Source organism: Culex pipiens, chromosome 2 (assembly GCF_016801865.2).
Source record: "Culex pipiens pallens isolate TS chromosome 2, TS_CPP_V2, whole genome shotgun sequence".
Taxonomy (NCBI): domain Eukaryota; kingdom Metazoa; phylum Arthropoda; class Insecta; order Diptera; family Culicidae; genus Culex; species Culex pipiens.
Window position 1 is genome coordinate 49,570,125 of NC_068938.1, and position 20,085 is coordinate 49,590,209.

Genomic DNA, 20,085 nt, shown 5'->3' on the forward strand with positions numbered 1-20,085 from the left:
AACCTAACTTCTCTTGTTTTATGTTTTTCTTGTTTCATTTTTAGTATTTTAATTTGCATTTATCTTGTTCAGTTTATGTTTGTTTTTAGTAGTATTTGGCCTATTCTACCACCTCCTATCATTACATTTTGCCTATCTAATTTTTTCATGTTTTTACAGTCACTTTTTCAATTTTTTGCTTGTTTTTCAAATTTTCTGCTATAAAATGGCACCATTATCATTTAAATTGTAAAAAATGCGTTGAGGCATAGTCTGGGACACAAGAAAATTACTGCTTACTTCTTTTTACTTATAATATAGGTAATGTTAGTTAAAAACACTGCCAAAGTTGACCCCTTAAAAAATGACATTTTTAAAAACATTGGCAAAGTCACATAAAACAAGTCAAAATTCCAACCCATACATTTTCTAAAATTTTAAAAGTTCTTCTTTCCAATGCTTTTTAAAGATCAAAAATTGGTTGAAAAATGAGTTTTTGGCGATTTTTTTAATCGAAGCCCGTCTAAAGGCGGGGTTGGGTTGTAGAGGGTTAACTAATTAAAAAAAGATTAAAAGTTTAACCATTTTTTTATTTAATCTTTAGCAATAATTATTTTACCTACCCCTCACTTGAAGAAATTATAAAGAGTGAGGAACAAAAACTTTTAATACAATTAGCATTGACCTTGAATTAACCAAAAATTTAAAAAAAAAATTCTTCGCTCCGTAAATTAAGATGTAGCCCACAGAAAAAAAGATTTCTAGAAATTCTAGAAATGATACATTTATTTAAAAATGTCTTAAAATACTTTGAAAATTTTGTTTGTATCCACCAAAGCTTTATTTGTAAAATAAAAAAAAAACAGTGTTAACTGATTTTTTAAACGAGACTCAGATTTGTTAAATGTTTGAATGATTGTTAGGATATTTTGAAAAACAATAAACTAGAGAATATTAACTTTTGAGAAATTTCACAAGAGATTCCATTTTCAACAATAGGGGCAGATTTACAAGACTAATAAATAAAAATGTAGAAATTAGTTTAGAAAAAAATAGAGAAAACAAAGCACATTCTACAAATAACTTCGCTTTTCTTAGCAGTTCATTTTTAAAAATCCTTCTAAAAATGCAAAAATATTAAAAAGAAATTGTGTGTTGCATCTTTTTGGAAAAACATGAAAAGATGATAAAAGGATTCCACAAGGAATAAATAACCCATTAATGCATAGTAGTCCCATGTGAAAATTTCTCATTTTTGAGTTATTTGGATCTTATTATTCTTTAATCAAACCATAAAGTTTCAGAAAAAGCGATTTAAGTTGTTGATTGTTATATGGTTTCTTTTGTGATAGAAAAAACTTCATCCAAATTTAAAACAATTCTGAAAACACTATTTCATGCGAATACTTAATTACCAAAAACAATTTGAAATAAAAAATTGTGAGCATCAATTAAAAAAAAACTATGAGCGTTAATCATGCGCCAATAAAAATTTAAATCCACAAGAATTTTCCTGTTTTACTCACCGTTTGCATACCCGACACCCTCAATCAATAACCCGCACCGGTAACCAATTTATTTTCACACCACAATCGCTTAGTCGATATAAATATGGAGAGAGAGAAAAAAAATCATCCCCCTTCTGAGAGCACTCTGAGTGCGCAACCAAGCGGGATGAGGTAATGAGTGTTTATTAAATACATTTTTTGTGCATACCATGGCAGCTTAGTAACTGCAAGAGTGGCTTATTCGCAAGAGATGTTTTTTAAAATTGTAAGATTTTTTTGCTAAATAGGTGGATTTTTTAAAATGTTTATTCAAAACATGAGACAAATATGTCATCGAGGGCCACTCATCTCAACATCCATCTCTGAACAACTTCAGAGAAGGAAGACGAGCAGCAATCGCGGAAAAAAATGTGCAGGCAGATTCATCCCAGCATGAAATTGGATCCTTCATCAACTCAGCAAAGGGCAGTATCTCCTCCTCTGAGGTACCTCCAGTGGATCCAATTACTCCAGCAAAAAAAACGTGGAAGCACTCTTCTCCGCTCATCATATGGTGCCATCCCGCCAGATTGACAGCTTAATTTGCCTCCGGAGCTCCAGTTGTGCGCACATCCGGAAGTCATGTTTTAAAATCCAAAGGAAGATGTGTCCACCTCGGCAAGATAATCGAGCCTCGTAAAAACAGTTTTAATTTCTTCGGTACGCGCGCGACATTTTCCTGTCCTCCTCCCAGCGATCACGTCTTCAAGGTTGTGAAAGACTGACTTTTATGACCCTCGGAGTCGTTGCAGGGTTTGTGTGGGAACTGACCCCGGAGCAGGCCCACCAGAAAAAAATCGTGTCATATATCATCCGGCCGCCGTTACGTTCGTTGGACCAGATGACACGGTCACCCAAAGACCCCAACCAAACCGGCCCCAGAGAGTGGGACAGTTTTGCGTAAAGCGGCATATCAGTCGAATAAAAAAAAGGTCGTAAAACCCAAAACTAAACCCATATGAGCGGGCTGATCTTAAACTGTTTAACATTCGTGTGACATAATGTGGCGAGTTTCTGTTTGATGAGGTTGTTTAATTAGACGCATTATGCTTGGAAACGAGCCCCCCGAAAGAAATGGGTCAAACGTGAAACGTTAGTTGACCAAGTTCGGTTTAGCGTGCGTGGTGCACGGAAGTGGACGACAAACGGCGAGCTGGGAATCGTTTTTGGGTAATTGCTATTCCGGGCATGACCTGCACCTGCAGCAGGAGCGTATGTGGAGCACAATCTGGTTATGGTGAAAGTTAATTTTAGAAATTGTCATTAAATTGGAATGAAAATGAGTTTTGGAGTAGATGTGTCCAATTTGGGTGATTTTCGGCACTTTTAAACAAGTAGCATTTTCTGAGAATCATGCCCAAACAACCTTTTCATCTATTCAGACCCAGGTCGGCATTTCGCACCAGTCTAGACTCTACAGACTTCTGACTTCCTTGAGCTTAGTCTCCTGTAGAATGCACTCTCCAGCTATCTCCAGCAGATAAGCACCCACGCGATTATCCTTTCGCCACCTCTTCAGACTTCATGCTACTTTATGGCTCCAGAGAGACCTCGTTCTTTCTCTCCGGCGTGTCAGCAGTTAAGGGTTCAGAAGGGTATCTTTACCTGTTTGTCAAAAGAGTGCAATAAAATTCCACTCACAGTTATACGAGAACGACGACAACTTCTTTATGAACTGGACAAACAAAGACTCTTCTTTGGCAGGCTTTGCTGCCGCCGTCGACTGACTGCAGACACAAATCTGGGCCAAATGAGAAAAATTCCATTCCGATTCTGAAAGGAATGTCGTACGGGGTTGTTATCTGTGCCGGGGCGACGTGCGCTGGATGGGTCACAAAGCTAACAACTATTTCAAATATTTTACCTTCGCCAAGGCGGTTTTGTCGCACTTGAAGGTTAATACTTTGTGCGCTTGCGGGTTATCGGTCCCGTCATCTAGGCAGGTGTGAGATTATTGTCTCAAGCATGAGGTTTTTTTGTGCGTTGAATTTGTGCTGCTTGGAGATTTTTGTTAATTTATTTTTTTATATTTATTTAAATTTTACAGTTTCTTTGTATACAATTTCACAACTAAAAATAATAAATTGAGTTTTTTTCACTTTCAGTTTCAAGCAATTGCCCCAGTTTAAGATATTTACTTTTAAATGGTTTCACATTGGAAACATGTTATCTATTGATATCCATAAGCCACCCTATATAACCTTCTCCCATGATTGCCATCTGATTTAAATCATAAGGTTTTGTAAATAGCAGAAATAATTTAAAAAAGTTTAACTTCTAGAGACGATTGTAAGTCCAATTTGCCATCTGTATACAATTTTTGAATTTCATTCCCAGATTCTTTTGAATAACAGCCTTAAGTGTATCAAAAATACAAACGTATAAACGGAAAAAGTAGCGAATTAATTTTTAAATTTAAAGCAGCCATCAGAAATCACAAATTTACCAAATCTTCTAGAAGGATTTATTTTCAAACTTACATAATTTTTTCACAACAGCGTATTTTGCATTTCCTATGTCAAAAGTAACCCTTCAATCAACTAGCTTTTTTAATAAAAGTCTCCATACAATTATGAAAGTTGGGTCTACAAAATGAGTATGAAGATATATAAAAACTTGTATTTTAAGAAAAGATCAAAGTTGTATAATACCGAATTAGAGCATCAAATTTCTTTAAGAATCTAATTTTTGCCATGTTTAGGGCTTTCAACGCGTTTTTGAGGTGAAATCTTAACAAAATAATGTTTATTGAACAATTTGAAAAAGAAATATCATAAGAACTCTATCTTTTAGAGAAAAAAAGCTCTTCGATTTAAAATATCTGGAGTGAGTTTTGAGATAAACTACAAATAAAAAGTATTAGTTATGAGTACTTCAAAATAAAATAAATCCATCAATATTTAAGGTTGAAAATTTTTAAGAGCAGTTGAATTATCCGTTCAATAAAATGTTCAAGACATTTACAAAGAAAGGAAAAGTAAAAAAAAAAGTTATATCTTGTCTTAAATTTTGGAAATTCCCGGGGACTGTTAAGAAAAAATCTCCTCTTTGTCTCACTTTTTATCATCAAATGTTTTATTCCCAAAAAAAGATAATTGCATTTTTTAGTATTTTAAGGACCCAAAATGGTGCAAAAACTGATACCAGAGTTGCCATAACTGGACTTTATGGAAATAATGATTATTTTTGAAGAAAAGTCGAAAATGTGTTCAACACCTCCTAAACATTTCTGGTTGGTTGCAAAATTGAATTTCCAAACGAAAATTTCTTCAAAATTTGTTTGTTGAGGCATATTGTTTTGAGGTAATAATCAAAATTAAAAAAATATTAAGTGACCGACTGATTACTGAGATACGGCTCAAAAGTTTTTTTTTAGGAAAACATAGTTTTTCTCAGCCACCTAACCAGTTTTATACTGACTATGAAACTTTTGTCTTTTTTATGTGTTAAATAATGAAACTATTATGAATTTTCGATAAATTTTTTTTTCGAAATTTGCCAATCAAGCCAAACATTCTAAACATAGAAAACACATTTTAGACATATATAAATCAAAGCAAACATTGGAAATAGGCTCAAAATTCACAATAATTACCTAATCATGTTAGATTTCGGCATTTTACAAAAGTATTATTAGAGAATTTACCAAAACAACTTTTTTTTCTTATTATTTTTTAGCTGTATCTAAGAAGTCCAAACCTTTAATTTCTAAGACAACTGGTGCTTTTTCTAAAAAAGTGGAAAAATTGACAATTTTTTACACAAAAAAAATAACCTCCACAAGGGTTTGGTCAAATGAACAAATAGAACTTCAAAAAGGCTCATTTCTTGTAATAATGCTCAAGTATAGGTGAACCAATGATCTTAAATTACTTGTTTGGACTTGGTTCGAAAATGTAAAAAACAAGCAAAACATTGAAAAAGTGACTATAAAAACATGAAAAAACCTAGATAGGCAAAATGTAATGATAGGAGGTGGCAGAATAGGCCTAATACTACCAAAAACAAACATAAACTAAACAAGATAAATGCAAATTAAAACACTGAAAATGAAACAAGAAAACCATAAAACAAGAGAAGTAAAGTTTTCCGTAGAACAAAAGTTGCAGAAAATGACCTCCTGAACAAGGGAAAAATAAAAACATTCGAAAAAAAATTTGGGCAGTAGAGGGTTAATTTTGATTCTTTTGCCAAATAGCCAGAGAACTGCTCAAATGATAAAAATTATTAGATGTTATTAGATTGTTCGAGCTACCCAACCCAGTAGCCACCAAGTGCTGCCAAGCCCAACAAGAAGCCAAAACGATTCGTTACAGAAGCTCGCTGATGTTTGTTTTGATTTCTCCAGCTGAGCACTTTGGGCATCCGATGTTCAACGAAGCGCACACCTGATTCCCAACGAGGTTTGAAAAACACCTATAAACGCGCAAACCTTCCTGTCAAAACAAACACTTGCGAGGGTGAGCTATGTTTTATAACAAGTTTGTACGGTTGCATAAATACCGGAGCATATTTTTTCAGAAATACTTACAATCATGCTCGTTCCATTAGGAGAACCGTTTCCCTGGATAGTGGACCACTTTTCACGCTAGATTCGGACCAATCCACGGACTGCGTTCGCGTGCGCAGACAGATCAGTCAGTCGACTCACACGTGGCGCGTGGTGCGTGTCTTCCTGTAAAGATAAATCGAAACAAAAAACAACACATGTTAGTTAACGTTGGTTCATTAGACCGGTACTAGAGAGGGAGAAAGATGCCTCAAAAAGTAAGCTGGTAGCAAACACACTAAATAGCGTTTACTCATGCAACCTAAATTCGTTCCAGGTAAGTTGAGGCATGTGAGAAAAAATAGGTACTAGTAGGTAACAGCGCAAGTTAGACCCACTAACTTAGTCTTTATAGGGCGCGCGCGCTCTCAGATCTGAAAGTGGAGATCATTGTGTGTGTGTGTTTCTTTAACCAAGTCGAAGTTTGCAAACAGTACAAACGCAAACGATTTATGGTGCAGCAGGTCATCGAACAGGGAATGTGCATGCAGTTTTCAACGTTACGTAATTCAAGTGCATGCAGAGCGTTGGTTAGCCAACAAGACGGCGGCGAGAATTTCTGCGTGTAGGCTGAGGAGCTGGTTTTCGCTTTCCTATTGGCTTGTAAACGCGTGCAAATGGTTTAATGACATTTTTCAAGGCATTTGCGCGCGACTAGATGTCTGGTGACGTTTTGGATCAGATTCCTTGAGTTGTTCTCCGCCACCGCTGGATACGGGACTGTTGTGTCACTTTTTGAGCAACATGTTGATTAATGGTTGCATAAAGCGGTGGAATTTAGAGCTTTCGTTGCAAGGTGACTATTCTAATGCGGGTTTCTTTTTTGGAAAAGGATAATTAATTGATTCCAATGCAGTACTAAACTGAAAAATTTGGTCATCTGGCGTAAGTTTCGCTTCGCTCGGAGACGGTGATTTTAGTGGATTGCAAACTGGATTTCAACACATGTATGGGATGATTTCTCAGTTCGATAGCTAGGAATTGGGAATAAAACCTATTCCACCCGAAAAGATCCTCAACACCGTTACAGCCAACCATTGGCGACCACTTCTATCTCCATCACGCTCTAAGAGTAAGGAAAAGATAATGATGATGCTCAACCTTTTTAAGAGGAAAAGGGAAATTCTCCACGGTATTTCCAAAAAAGTTTAGCTTGGAGTTGGGCGGTTTTGTGTTGGTAAAAGGTGGAGTAAGTCATTGTTTCAGATAAATAACAATAATAGAAAATCAACTGTTTAAACATCTTCAATGAAAAATTAATCAAAAAGAAGCTTGATAATTTGTTTTTGTTATAAAATGTCATTACAAATAACATCTATTTTTGAGGTATAAAGATTGATTTTTTTAGCTTATTTGTGTAATTGGTTCTTCCATGCAAGTTTCAATAATAAATTGATAGCTGTCATACAAAATGGTATCTTAATTTTCGAAAATCTGCTTTTCCTGAGAACGTGTTTGTACTTCGGCAAAGTTTTAAATTAAAGGCATTGGTAAGAACAATTAAAAAAAAAAATCGGCACTGGTCCAGGTAAAAATAAAAATAGAAGTTGCTCTGATTTTTTTCGATTTATTTCAACATTAGGGGCATGTAGGCAAGATTTTTACAATTAATTTGGTAAAAAAATAAATGTTGAACTTTCATGGAACATTGCAGTTTTCAAACATCTCTAAAAAGAAAATTTCAAAAACAAAACCGGAATTTCGAAATCACGCCTAATTTTTCAAATGTGTTTATTAATCTTATTGTTTGAAATTTTAGAAAAATAAGGCGTGATTTTTAAATTCTTAAAAGAGACTTTTTACAAACTGATGATTGCTAATTTCATGCCCAACTTTCAAACTTTAATGAATTATTGAAAATAAAGTTTTGTGTCTATTTCCAATCTGTAGTCCCAAAATAAAGATTGTACAAATAAAAAAATTATCAAAAATACAGAAACAAAAGTTATGCAATATATTTAAAAAAGTTAAGCCCTCCTCCCCTTAACTTGAAATGAAATTAGCAATGGCCTTAATTGAAGATAGGAACAAAACTCATTTTTTCCTTATGTTCAATTATTGCAAGGATATAATCCAGCAATTAAAGGTCGAATCAATTTAATTAAAAAAACAACGTTGAAGTGACTTTTTTATCGTCTAAAATTATTTCATTTTTAAATTGGCTGGAATGGAATGTTATTTAATTTGGAAAAAGACAATTTCTTCAAAAAAAAAATCAGCCAGACATGTCTATAAAAAATTTCTCTGGCTATTTAAAAAAAAAAAACTTGACCAAAAAATCGTCTGTCATCCACTGTAAATCTAAAGTTGGCATTTTTTCCATCAAATATATAAAAGTATCGAAATAAGGCCATTGCAAATATTTTTTGAAGTTTATTCCCCTCGACTCTGATAGTCGAGTCGAGGAGGCGCAAAAAAAAAATTAAATTAAAAAAATTTCAATTACAAGCAATGGCAATCCACATTTTGTTGAAAAACGTGTTTTAAAATGCAATTTAAACCATTCCAAATGTTTTATAATCATTGATTTTGAAAACATCTAAAAAGAATTGCGATACTGTACTTTGGAAATTTACAAAAAAAACGTTACTTAATCCATCTTAGATGGTTGGTGCCTTCCTCGCATTCATTAAGTAAATACACCACACAACCTCAAAAAAGTGTATAAAAACACTTATTTTTATCAAAATATCTGAGATCAAAAAAAAATTATTTAAAAAAGTTTATTAAAACACTAAAGCAACACTAAAGTACTTATAACTTTTGATAGGGTTGTCAGATCTTCAATCTTTTGGGCTTGTTGGAAAGGTATTTTGATGATAGATCCGGACAACTTTTTCATCAAAATATTCGAGATCCGGCCTCAAAAAAGTGTAAAAAAAAACACTTAAGTGCTCATAACTTTTGATGGGGTTGTCAGATCTTCAATCTTTTAAACGCGTTGGAAAGGTCTTTCAAATAAATTTCTAACAATAGCATGACGGATTTTCTTACAAAAACCACCCTTTTTTACAATATTTCAAACTCTAGCCAAATCGTTTTTTTACCATAACTTTTGAAGTACTTTTCTAAACTTCATAATATTAACTAGGGTTTTGTGGGACCCCAAGACGGATCGAATGAGACCTAAACGGTTCAAATCGGTTCAGCCAATCCGGAGAAAATCGTGTGCATATTTTTCGGTGCACGGACTTACAGACATACACACGCACAGACATTTGTTCAGAATTTGATTCTGAGTCAATAGGTATACGTGAAGGTGGGTCTACGAGGTCGAATAAAGAAGTTCATTTTTCGAGTGATTTTATAGCCTTTCCTCATTGAGGTGAGGAAGGCAAAAAAAATTAAACGAACCCAAACATTTTCTAAACAGTACTCATTATTACCAACAACTTTCCCGAAGAAGCTACTCTTGCTACAGATTTTCAGAAATTTTCATTAAACTGTTGTATTAACATTCCCAAATTTGTAATATGGAAGAACTAATGATGCAAAATGGCTTATTCGAACGTAAGAAATTAAACAACAAAATTTGACCAAATGAAATGAAAAAAACAAAATCGCGTAAATTTTTTTAAAAACTTTGAAAGTTGTTTAGCATTAAATGAAATTTCATGAGACGATCATATAAATTTAAATTTTTAATACACACTTTTCCATTAACACAAACAAACAGAATTTAAAAAAAAAAACTTCTTTTTGTTCTTATTGAACATAATATTTACAATTGAATTTATCACAATCTCAAATAGTCATATGTATCTTCCAACAGAAGATAAGAGCATGATTTCCGTGAAATCCAAGATCATCTCTTCGCTGAATCAATCCAAACATTCCCACACATTTCCTGGTGTTGGTTCGTTCCATCCAAACCACGTGACTGACAAGCATGTACTCGTCGCGAACTTTTTTTTCCCTCCCAGAACTAACCAGCTAATCAATTACCATCCACACCGGTGTAATGGGCGGACTGGTAGGGTAGAAATTTCTGTTTTTGGCTTTGGGTTATATTTACAACTTTTTTCTAATTTTGCTGAAATTGAGCGATTTTAAAACAATTTTTGTCAAGGTCAAACATTTTCAACCCGCCAACAATAGCTACCTCTCCCCTAATCGATGTTCGCGACGGCGAGGCGCGCGCCGATGTGCATCAAAGCGACAAATTACACACGGTGGTGCGCCCGTGATCTTTTTGGCAAATTAGTGCCTCCAGTCAGTCAGTGTCACTGTCAGCGAGGGCGCGTCAGCCCGTGACTAAAAAGGTGGCCTGAGCAGGGCGCAATCTCCTTTCCCCATGAAAAAAATCCCGGAATCTGGAGCAGAACTGAAAGTTTGCCAACCTGGATTTGTTTGGATTTGCTGGAAAGATTGACCTTTTCTTCAGAGGTGGTTTTTTTTTCAATGTCGTAGATCTCCCAGCCAGCTCCCTTAGAGCACGGTCTGATTAGGTCGCTCGGATGGTTCCAGATAAAGAGATAACGAGGTGAACGGGCCCCACCCCTCCCGGAATTACATGGTCATGACCACAATTACAATGATCACCATCATCCAATGGAAATTGATGGTTCTGTAGACCTGGGTGTAATGATCATCATCAGAGTGCATCTTTGAGGTCGCGATCGTCACCATCACTCATTAGTACGCGAATAATTGAGGAAACTCGGGTGCAAAGTGGCTCTGGCCCCGACCATGACTTATGAAAATAAACAGCACCGTCGACAATGTGACCAGTAGAAGAAGTAGCATGAGAATTGTGGCGATTATGGGCTGTGCAAATAAACTTCAATTGAATAAATATACGATCACCAGCAAGACTTTGCCTTCCCAAAAGAGACTCCCCGACGAAGGTGACCTGTTTTATGAGGTCTGTTTAGCTGGTCTTATTTGCGGATCGTGAAGAAAATTCACAAGGAAGACCACGATCTACATTGTTCGCAAATGTTTATCTTCTTAAGATAATTTAGTCTGACTGTTCATAAAGCTTTTTTAAAACCATCTTAAATCTAAGATTTTAACCAAAAACAGTTTTTATTCTTATTTCTTACACTCATTCGAACTCGTCAGTGAGAAAGAGATTTTCAATGATGCAACCGAGTGACTCTCAAAATTCAAAAATTGGACTGTTTAGCGTTGTGCAACAGCAAAATTGTGTCCAAAATTGCCCCCAATTTCATGTAAATGTTCAACAACTCACACGCATAAAACCTCAATCACCGAACGTAAAACGCGCCGAAAATTGTGTCCGTATCACACCTCCTCCCCCAAAGTTATGCAAAACGATTTCACGACTTCAACTTTTTCTCCGCCTCTCAAGAAAATTGTGCCTAATGGGTGAAAAACAGCGAAAAAAGTTCAAACTCCACGCATCTCCAAAGCCAAATTGATCCATTATCCGCATTTCAAGTGCCTTCCGAATCGTTTATTTTTTTCCTCAAAACCTGTCCATCACCTCAACTCAAACTGGAAGGCCCTTTCCTACTCGAGATTGCTGCACTATTAGCTGAACGAGTCCTTCAACCGTGCATCAAGATGACTCCAAAACGAGCCGCAATTGAGCGAACAAATTGTTTCCAACATTTTTTGAAGTCGCGCGAACCACTTAAGACCCGAAGCACAATTAAAACAACAACAACAAAACTGTAGCACCAGTCAACCGGTTCCATGCGGATTGTGTGTGGACTGCCGTGGCCTTGGCCATTACAAACAGACCCACGGAGACAAAATCCGAAATCGGTGTAATTTCAATTAATTGGCCATAAAAATGCGTTTGCAGTCGCGATATTTGCTGCAACAGTGCTGAATCTGAACGCGACTTTGTAGAAGGTGAAAGGAAGAGTTTAATGTTTGTTAAACAATTCAACTTTGTTGGACTTTTCTTAACTCGCACTTTCATGCGACAATTGTGCTTTCGCACTTTCTCTGCACCGAAAGGAACCGTTAAACTGAATGAATTATCACATTTACTCAAAAATTGGTTTCGCTGAATGGACATTTTACAAGTGAGAAATCTTTTTTCAAAAAAGCTGTTTTTTAAAAGCAAGATCATTTTTAAATTCAAATCAAAAAGTTCCCTATACAAATTATGATGAAGTGCGTCGTTACATCTGTGAATGGTTACAGATTTTGTGTCAAAAAAGTTGAAATTTTACGTTTTTCTCATTATTTTGAAAAAATTATCCAAAAACAAAATTTCTGAAACAATATGGTTGGACCAGGACCTTTTAATGATTTCAAAATGCTGCTCAAGTTTTAAAAAAATAAATAAAAACTGAATTAAAGTTTTACTGAAACATAAACAAATTATGAACCCCTTCCCTCCCAGAGCTAAATCAAGATTTTCTACGTTTTCCTACCTAACTCGTAACTGGTTCGACCAAATTGGGGTTAAGGCGTTAGAGGGTTAACAAAGAAATAAAAAAAACTTGCACACATTTTTATTGAAACAAGAAAACATTATTTCAAATAAATAAAAATCGTAAAAATATTCTTCAAGTCAAACATTATCCCATATATATTTTTAAAAAGTTGCTTATGCTTGAAAATAAAACGAAAGTTTTTCATGACCCAAGATTTTTTTTAAGAAATAATAAAACTCTCAGAAATATTAAAGATTTTTTTATGAACACAAAATCCATTGAAATATGTTCAAAATCCATTTTTTTCACTATCAACATGTAAAAAAACTGCTCAGGTTTGGAAGAACGGAAAATCTCATAAAAAAAATACAAGAATAAATTTATTTGAATGAATTAAAAAACTAATAGAAAATTACAGATCATAAGAATAAATGAATTTGATCGAATATAAATACTTCAAAATACGTTTGTTTTCTCATACAACTTAACCTTTCGGAAATATTGAAAAACTTTTTCAGAATTAAAAAAATCTTAAACTATTTAAACAACTTTTCAAGCCTTAGAGAAAGAAAATAAGAATACAACTTTTAAAAGACTGTACTATTCTTTAAAAAATATGCTTGCCTAAAAGCTTCATCTACGAGAAATCTTTTTAAATGTAATAGAAAAACAAATGAATTGTTTTGAAATAATAAATCTTATGTCGTTTCACCTTTTGCCTAACATCCATGAGAAGAATGTGTAAATGACAGTTTCCATTTTAAAAAAAATGTCTAAAACGATGCAAACAAAAATTTAAGTTCATGTAACTTGATTTATTTAAATCTTAGTTTCAACAAAAAAATACCCTTAAAAAATTGTCTGTCCATTAAAAATATTTGCAACTTCCAGTGAAAACGTGGTTCTACATTTAATTTAAATCACTAAAGACATGACGAATTATCAAAAGATTACAACATATGTAAACTTAACTGTCTATAGCTGACTATGGAAAAATATCTTTAACATCACTTTCGTAAAAAGTAATTTTCTTCCGTTTGATTTTCACCAGCCACATATTTGACGACCTGCCGGAGGCCGTCACCTTCCAGCATAATTTCTCCTCCGGTATGTCACGTAACAACAACACCCTTCCTCTGGGCAATTGATGGCTGCAGCCAACCCTCATGAAAGTGAAAATCCCAATCACCTCGGGGGCAGATTTACGCGTCAAGGTTGCTTCTGTTACCCACAAGCCAAGGGTTCCCTCGATTGATAAACCTGCTTGGGCCCATCACCATTAACCACATGCCAGCTTTCGATTTGTCGTGTTGTGCTGCACGTGGACGACACCTATGGGTATGTTGCGTTATGATGATGATTGCCAGAGAGAGAGACTGAGGAAGCAATTACTTTCATCTTCACTTGGGATGCTGTGCGCCAAGGTTTGGACTTCAGGACCTGTCGGTGGTGATCGTCGCGACGGACGGATGTTGAAGATTGTTTTGACAAGCATGTGTGACCATAGTCGTGTGCGGACGTCGACAATTCCGGTGAAACTTTCATCCGCCGAATGGGCTGGGGTGAGTTTGTGCAGCTACAACATTAACTGCAAGTGTTTATTTGAGGGGACAGTTTGGGACGGTGGAGGTAAACATAATTATTTGGTGATGTCTTGGTTCCACTTTTCAAGGGAATTCTGTTAATCAATACAGACAAAACGACAGTTTCTAAAAAATTGATGTGTTTAAAAAATCTAAACGGTCCAATAAATAATTTTAACAACTTTTTCGACAAAACTCAACTTTAAAAAACAATGTCAAAAAGTGTAACATTTCGATACAAGTGCTGAAAAGTTGAAATGTTCAGCACTCACACATTTCAGCACTGTTAATTTGGTGGTGATAAGTAGGCCATTTCGTCGCAATAGAATGTCACGTTCGGAGAATGTTTCTATGGTTATTACCAATCCGAAACTGGGAGGGGGTCGTCGTCACATCATGTGTGAAAAGCTCGTTAATTCGAAGCGACGAAAGTTTGTTGTTTATTCACGGCGGCCGGCAAATGCCTTGCAAAAGGAGCACGAGAAATAAAGAATTACAAAGCAGAGTTTAATTTTTCATGGTTTTGTCATTTGAAAGATTAGTTTTTAAATTTTTGAAAAACTCTATTTTAATTGAATATTTTTAATTGATTCAAATTGAAAATTCATTGCAAATTTGTAAAAAGTGCAAAAGACAAAGTTAAAAAAAAATCGTTTCACTGGCAACCCTGCCACACGATGCCATCAGTGTATCTCGTCAACTCGTTGATGAACTCCCCAAGTTGAGGCAATTTTGCAGCTCCTCCGCTACTGCTGGCGTATATGTCAAAGGCACAATAAATATGCGGCTCTAATTTGGTTGCCAAGAGAAGCGGGCCGCCGGAAGGAGAGGCTCGGATGTCCATTTTCGGACCCCGCGTGGCGTATAGAAAGCGAAATGGCAGCACCGGTTTGATAATGCGCGACTGTTATCTAATAAATAGACAACAACTCAGCTGGTGGACCACTGCGGATCGGTCACGGCTGGTTGGGGATGGCACGTGTGTGTGTGTGTGTGGGTTTCGGCTCAGGAAATGTGACCGGAGCCCGGCCAAATGGTAACGAGATGGTCAAAATCGTTGTTTTGGCGATAAATATTAATCGCGTTAAAATCGGCGAATCCGTTGTCGGAAGGAGGTCTGATAAATGGCGGAACGTTGCGAGCTTGATGATGTTACGAAATATTCATTAACTCTCTACTGTTTAACTTCCAGTTTGTCAGTGGTTTTTGATTTGGAGAGAAAATAAGAGTTTTCCTTTCACAGATTTTGTAATCGTGTTTAATATCGGTAGATTTAACTTCTTATTTGTTGTTAGATTAGATTAGATTAGGTAGATTTAACTTCTTATTTGAAAAACCTAACTTGAAAAATACTACATACAAAAAATCTAAATTGCTGTAATTCATAGATTTTTTATAACTGCGTACTGCCAAACAAATTATGCATAATTGAAGATGATAAGAATGAGTGCAGGCATTTTTGAATAAAAATTTGGCTCGACTATAAATAATTCGGAACATACATCTGGGAACCCTATAAATTTTTCGTTCCCTTAAGAAAATATTTTGAAATTATCATTTACATGTACCTTTTATAAAAAAATTTAATATAATTTCACATTTCCCTAGTGAACTTATCATACTCATTAAGTAATAGGAGGTTAAAATCAGAACACTATTTTTTTGTAAATTTATGTAATCTTGTTTTTTGTTTAAAAAACATTGTATATCTACAAAGAATGGTTGTTTTCGTTTTTCGAAGAGAGCAATCTTAGTGTCCGTCAAAAGAAAAAGTTTTGATGGAAGTTGTTTAATCGCTAAATCTTCTTAAATATAAAAAAGGATTTAAATTCTTTTCAACTTGAGCCGATCCTGAAAAATAACAATTTGCAGTATTTTAGCAAAGGTAATTTTAAGGATACAATGAAATTGTGTTAAATTTTTTATATGCTTTTATATCGGATAGCTGAAACTTTTATTCGAGAGTGACAGGAAAAGTAAGTAATTTCATTATGGAATCGCTAAAAATACATTTTTCTAAGTTTATGGATCTAAAAAATTCAGTTAAATTCAAATTAAACACAAAATTTTGCAGGTTTGAATTTCAAAATGAGAAGCCAACCTTGGAATTTTATATTCTCCTTTAATTGTTTTTAAGATTTTTCAAAATTACTAGAAAAATAAACAAATTTTAGAAATTTCCATTTCACAAAAAAATAGAATGCAAATTTACAGTTTTATTCTAAATTTTCATTCCTAGGTCTTAGGCAAAGTTGTGGGAGGAACAGATAAAAATGCAAGCCTTATTATAAATTATTAAAACAAAAAGTATCTCGAAATTCTTTACACATTATTACAGATGGGTAAATATCAATAATTTTACGGTAAAGAATGTCCAACATTCCAGATCTTCCATATAAGCATATTAGTCATATTTGTTAAATATGTTTATATTTTGTAAAAAAAAATCATGTAATTTTTTTTTAACTGCTCACCACAAAATTTTGAAGCATCCTTGGCAGAAGCTTGTTCGGTTGGTTCATGCCTCCGCATGCAGAACTTCGAGGCGGCTGATGAATGGGTGTAATGCATCCTGTTGGTAATTGGGTCTCCTTCAAGCTGCTTTGCTGCTCACCGAAGAATCATGTGGACGAGCATAACCGATCGATTCTGAACGTAACGAGCAATGTTCAATTTATTGGATGTGCCAACTTCCGGCTCGGCCCAATTAGACCACAATATCGAAAAAAGAGCCTTTTCAAATGAGTTATTGCGCAACAGGTCAAGATGCGTACCGGACCACCAGGAATCGTCTTCAGCTGAATGAACTGTGTTGCCGATAAATGTGTGCTCGCGCGGTTCAGCCGCCCAAGTCAATATTGGCCGTTCAATTAAGAAGTTACCGCGACGTACCGTAAATCAACGATATTTGCTAATGTAGACGGGCAAAACAAGCGTCACGAAGTGCAAATAAAGCCGCTTGACGATAAAATCTACTGCGCGGAAGACGAGTCGGAGTCTATGACATCTAGTTTAGACCTGCGGAGGAAGACGACTTCAAAACGCCCGATTCCAGCCTCTGATTGAAGGCTGATTGATGGCACCCAAATTGATTGCTCGGTTGAGATTAATGGTGTTTGTCGCAGCTCTCGAAGGTCTCGTGACCGACCACGCTCGGAACACCAAACGTTCGCCCACGTGGGTCGTAAAAGCTAAAGACCGTGAAATTTGAAGTTCAACTTCGTATGCGAGAGGAAACCTGGTAAAAATGAGATCAAATACCGCGTGGAGTCCGGAATTCCACCCCACGCGCGCTTTTCGTCTTGAAAATCGAAAGCTCAGCGGCCGATGATGATGACCTGGAAATGACGAGACCTAATAAGCTCACCAGTGAGCATTTCCAGCCTGATTCAACACGCCCCGCGAGTCAATCAACCGCGGAAAAAGTGCAACCAACGACGCCACCGCGCGCGCTCCAAATGGTTGAACTTGATCGACTTTTTAAGCCGCAACCGTGCGCCAGACGCGAGCCCACCTTGACCATCGGGCCTCCTCAAAGTCACGCATAGATAAGCCGGATTTGGCGTTGCAAGTGCGATTTGTTTGCGCTGATTGTTATTCAAATTGTACGTGTGTCGAACTAGCGAGGGTAGTTGAACTTGGTAGAGCGAAGTTTAAAGGTTGACTTTAAGTTTGTTGGAGGTGTGACTGCAGGTCACTTTCAAGATTTTTCAACAGTTCTTCAAGATATTAATGCTCATTACTGGAGCAACAAAGTAAAGACATTTAAAATAAAGCGGATCAGTTCGACCAATTGCAAACCGGGAAGAACCTGCTGCAGCAGCTGCGTTGCTGTCCTCCAACAAGATTGTCGTAGAAATCATCCGGCAGGTCCCCCCAACCGAGCTGCTAATGAGACAGCTCTCGCGGGTAGCCACGACGTCGTCACGGACAGACATACCGTGAAGTTGACTCAGGTGAAAGGTTTTGCCAGGTTTTGATAGGGTTGTCCTCGGATTGTCATTTTCAAAATTAGAATCAAGAGAAAATTAAATACTCGAACCACCCTAAAATCTCTGCCAGGCAATTCACTTATGAAGTGCACTCGATGAGTTGATGAAATTATTAAGCCGTAATTTATAGGGTTTAACTAGTTAATGGTGGATAAGTGGCGAACGGTATACGCATATCCGCCAAGAAGAGGACATTACTGGATCTGGATGCCAAGGCGCGGAGTGTGTGTGTGTGAGCGACGCCGCTGATGGTTCGTGGTAATAACCCTTAATGTGGATACTTGTTATAAGCTCGGCGAGTATGTTTGATTCGGTGTCTGCCGGCCCCAGTTGGCTTAATGATGCAGCGGTTTTATTGGGTCTATGAGGTGAGGTATGTGCCAAGCGCGCATTATAAAGTGACTGAATAATTTTTCGAGACGGGTGAGTGATAAAACGCTTCCTGCTACGGCTCTGTTGACAATTTTAAGTGATTTTTGCCAGTGATTTACTGCTCTTGCATTTCTATTTAATAAATGCAAAATTGCAGATTGAAAGCAAGTTTATCCATTTCTTAAGCTGCTTCATAAGTGGTGAAAAATTAATCTCGAATGTAATTTTTATTTTCTATATTTTTCTTCGTCTTTGTCGATTTTTGAAATATAAAAATAAGAAAAAAAAATTCGAATGCCTGCATTTCTCAACAACCACAAATTTTTTAACTAATTTGAGATTTTGATTTAATTTCTAATTCACTTACAATTTATCTAAAATACAAGCTCCATACAACATTTTTTGCTACTTCGAAAACACGCTTCAAATATGATTTTTCCGCAAAATAATCGCAAAATTAACTTTTTGCAATTCCGTCGTGAAACTACTTACTTTTCCTGTCATTCTTGAACGACGAAATAGCCTACTTTTCTGTACCAAAAATGACAAAATCGAATAGCAACACTTTTCAAAATAAATGCTGAAAAGTTCTACTTTTCAGCACTAAAATGGGTGCTGAAAAGTTGAACTTTTCAGCACTTGTTTCGAAAAGTAACACTTTTCAACATTTTTTTGATTTAAACGATTTAATGACAAAATACATGAATATTTGACTTAAAATTTCACTCAATGGGATATTTTTCGGAATTGCAAAAAATGTTGTATGGAACTCGTTGCAAAACTTGATTTTTTCAGCACTCGACGTATTTATCCAACTCGGTGAACCTCGTTAGATAAATGTACGACTCGTGCTGAAAAAAATCTCTTTTTGCAACTTGTTGCATAAACTACTATTTCCGCACTATTTTTACATACGACTTTTCATTGTATTTTTATTTTATTTGGATGAAACTTTGTCCGTGCATTCCCTATGTCAAAAGAAGTATTTTTTCATCATTACAATTTTTGGGGCTGGTCACACAAAATTGGTATGTAAATGTATGAAATTCTGTATATTTTGAAGGGATTTTCGATCGATTTGATATCTTCAGCAAATTTGTAGGTTATGAAAAGACTCTTCAAAAAAACAGGTACACAGAAAAAAGTCATTTTGTTTCATTTAACTTTTTTCTTCTAGAAGTTAAATTCCCAAAAAAAGTAAAAAATGCTTTTTTTTTATTTTCGAGATTTTTGTGTATGTTTCAGGGGAATAAAAAAATACATCTTCTGAGCCAAAGTGCGTGATGATGCAAAATGTGGTTGGCAAAATATGATTGTTTGTTTTTTGGCAAATATCGAAAACTCGGACAAAAAAATTGTTGAAAATAATTTTCAGACGCAAAATGAAATTTGCAATCGAAAAGTACTTTCCAATTTATTTATTTTTCGATACAATGTTCCGTTTTGAAGTTAATTCTACTTTTGGGTATAGATTTCTTTTTTTTTGCATTATAAAAATACTTTTTGAAGGAAAGGCACCCCTGAAAACAAATATGTTTGGAAAGCTGAGAAAATTTCCAAAAAATTTCTCTCTGGAACTTTGAAAACCGGGCAATTAGTTTCTAAGATACAGCCTCGTAAAGAATTCGAATCGATGAAAAAGAATTTTTCTAGGCTGTATAAGAAACTTTTCAATAAAAATAATTCTAAAATTTCAAAATCAAGCTA

The 20,085-nt window shown here is 35.5% G+C and overlaps 1 protein-coding gene across 1 annotated transcript in view; it reads right to left on the reverse strand.

Moving 5' to 3' along the window:
- Nucleotides 1-20,085, reverse strand: part of LOC120416000 (uncharacterized) — a 164,610-nt gene that overhangs the window by 101,284 nt on the left and 43,241 nt on the right. The window contains exon 2 of the mRNA XM_039577655.2: nucleotides 6,058-6,201. The gene's annotated coding sequence lies outside the window, so the exon portion shown is untranslated. The remainder of the gene's footprint in view (nucleotides 1-6,057; nucleotides 6,202-20,085) is intronic.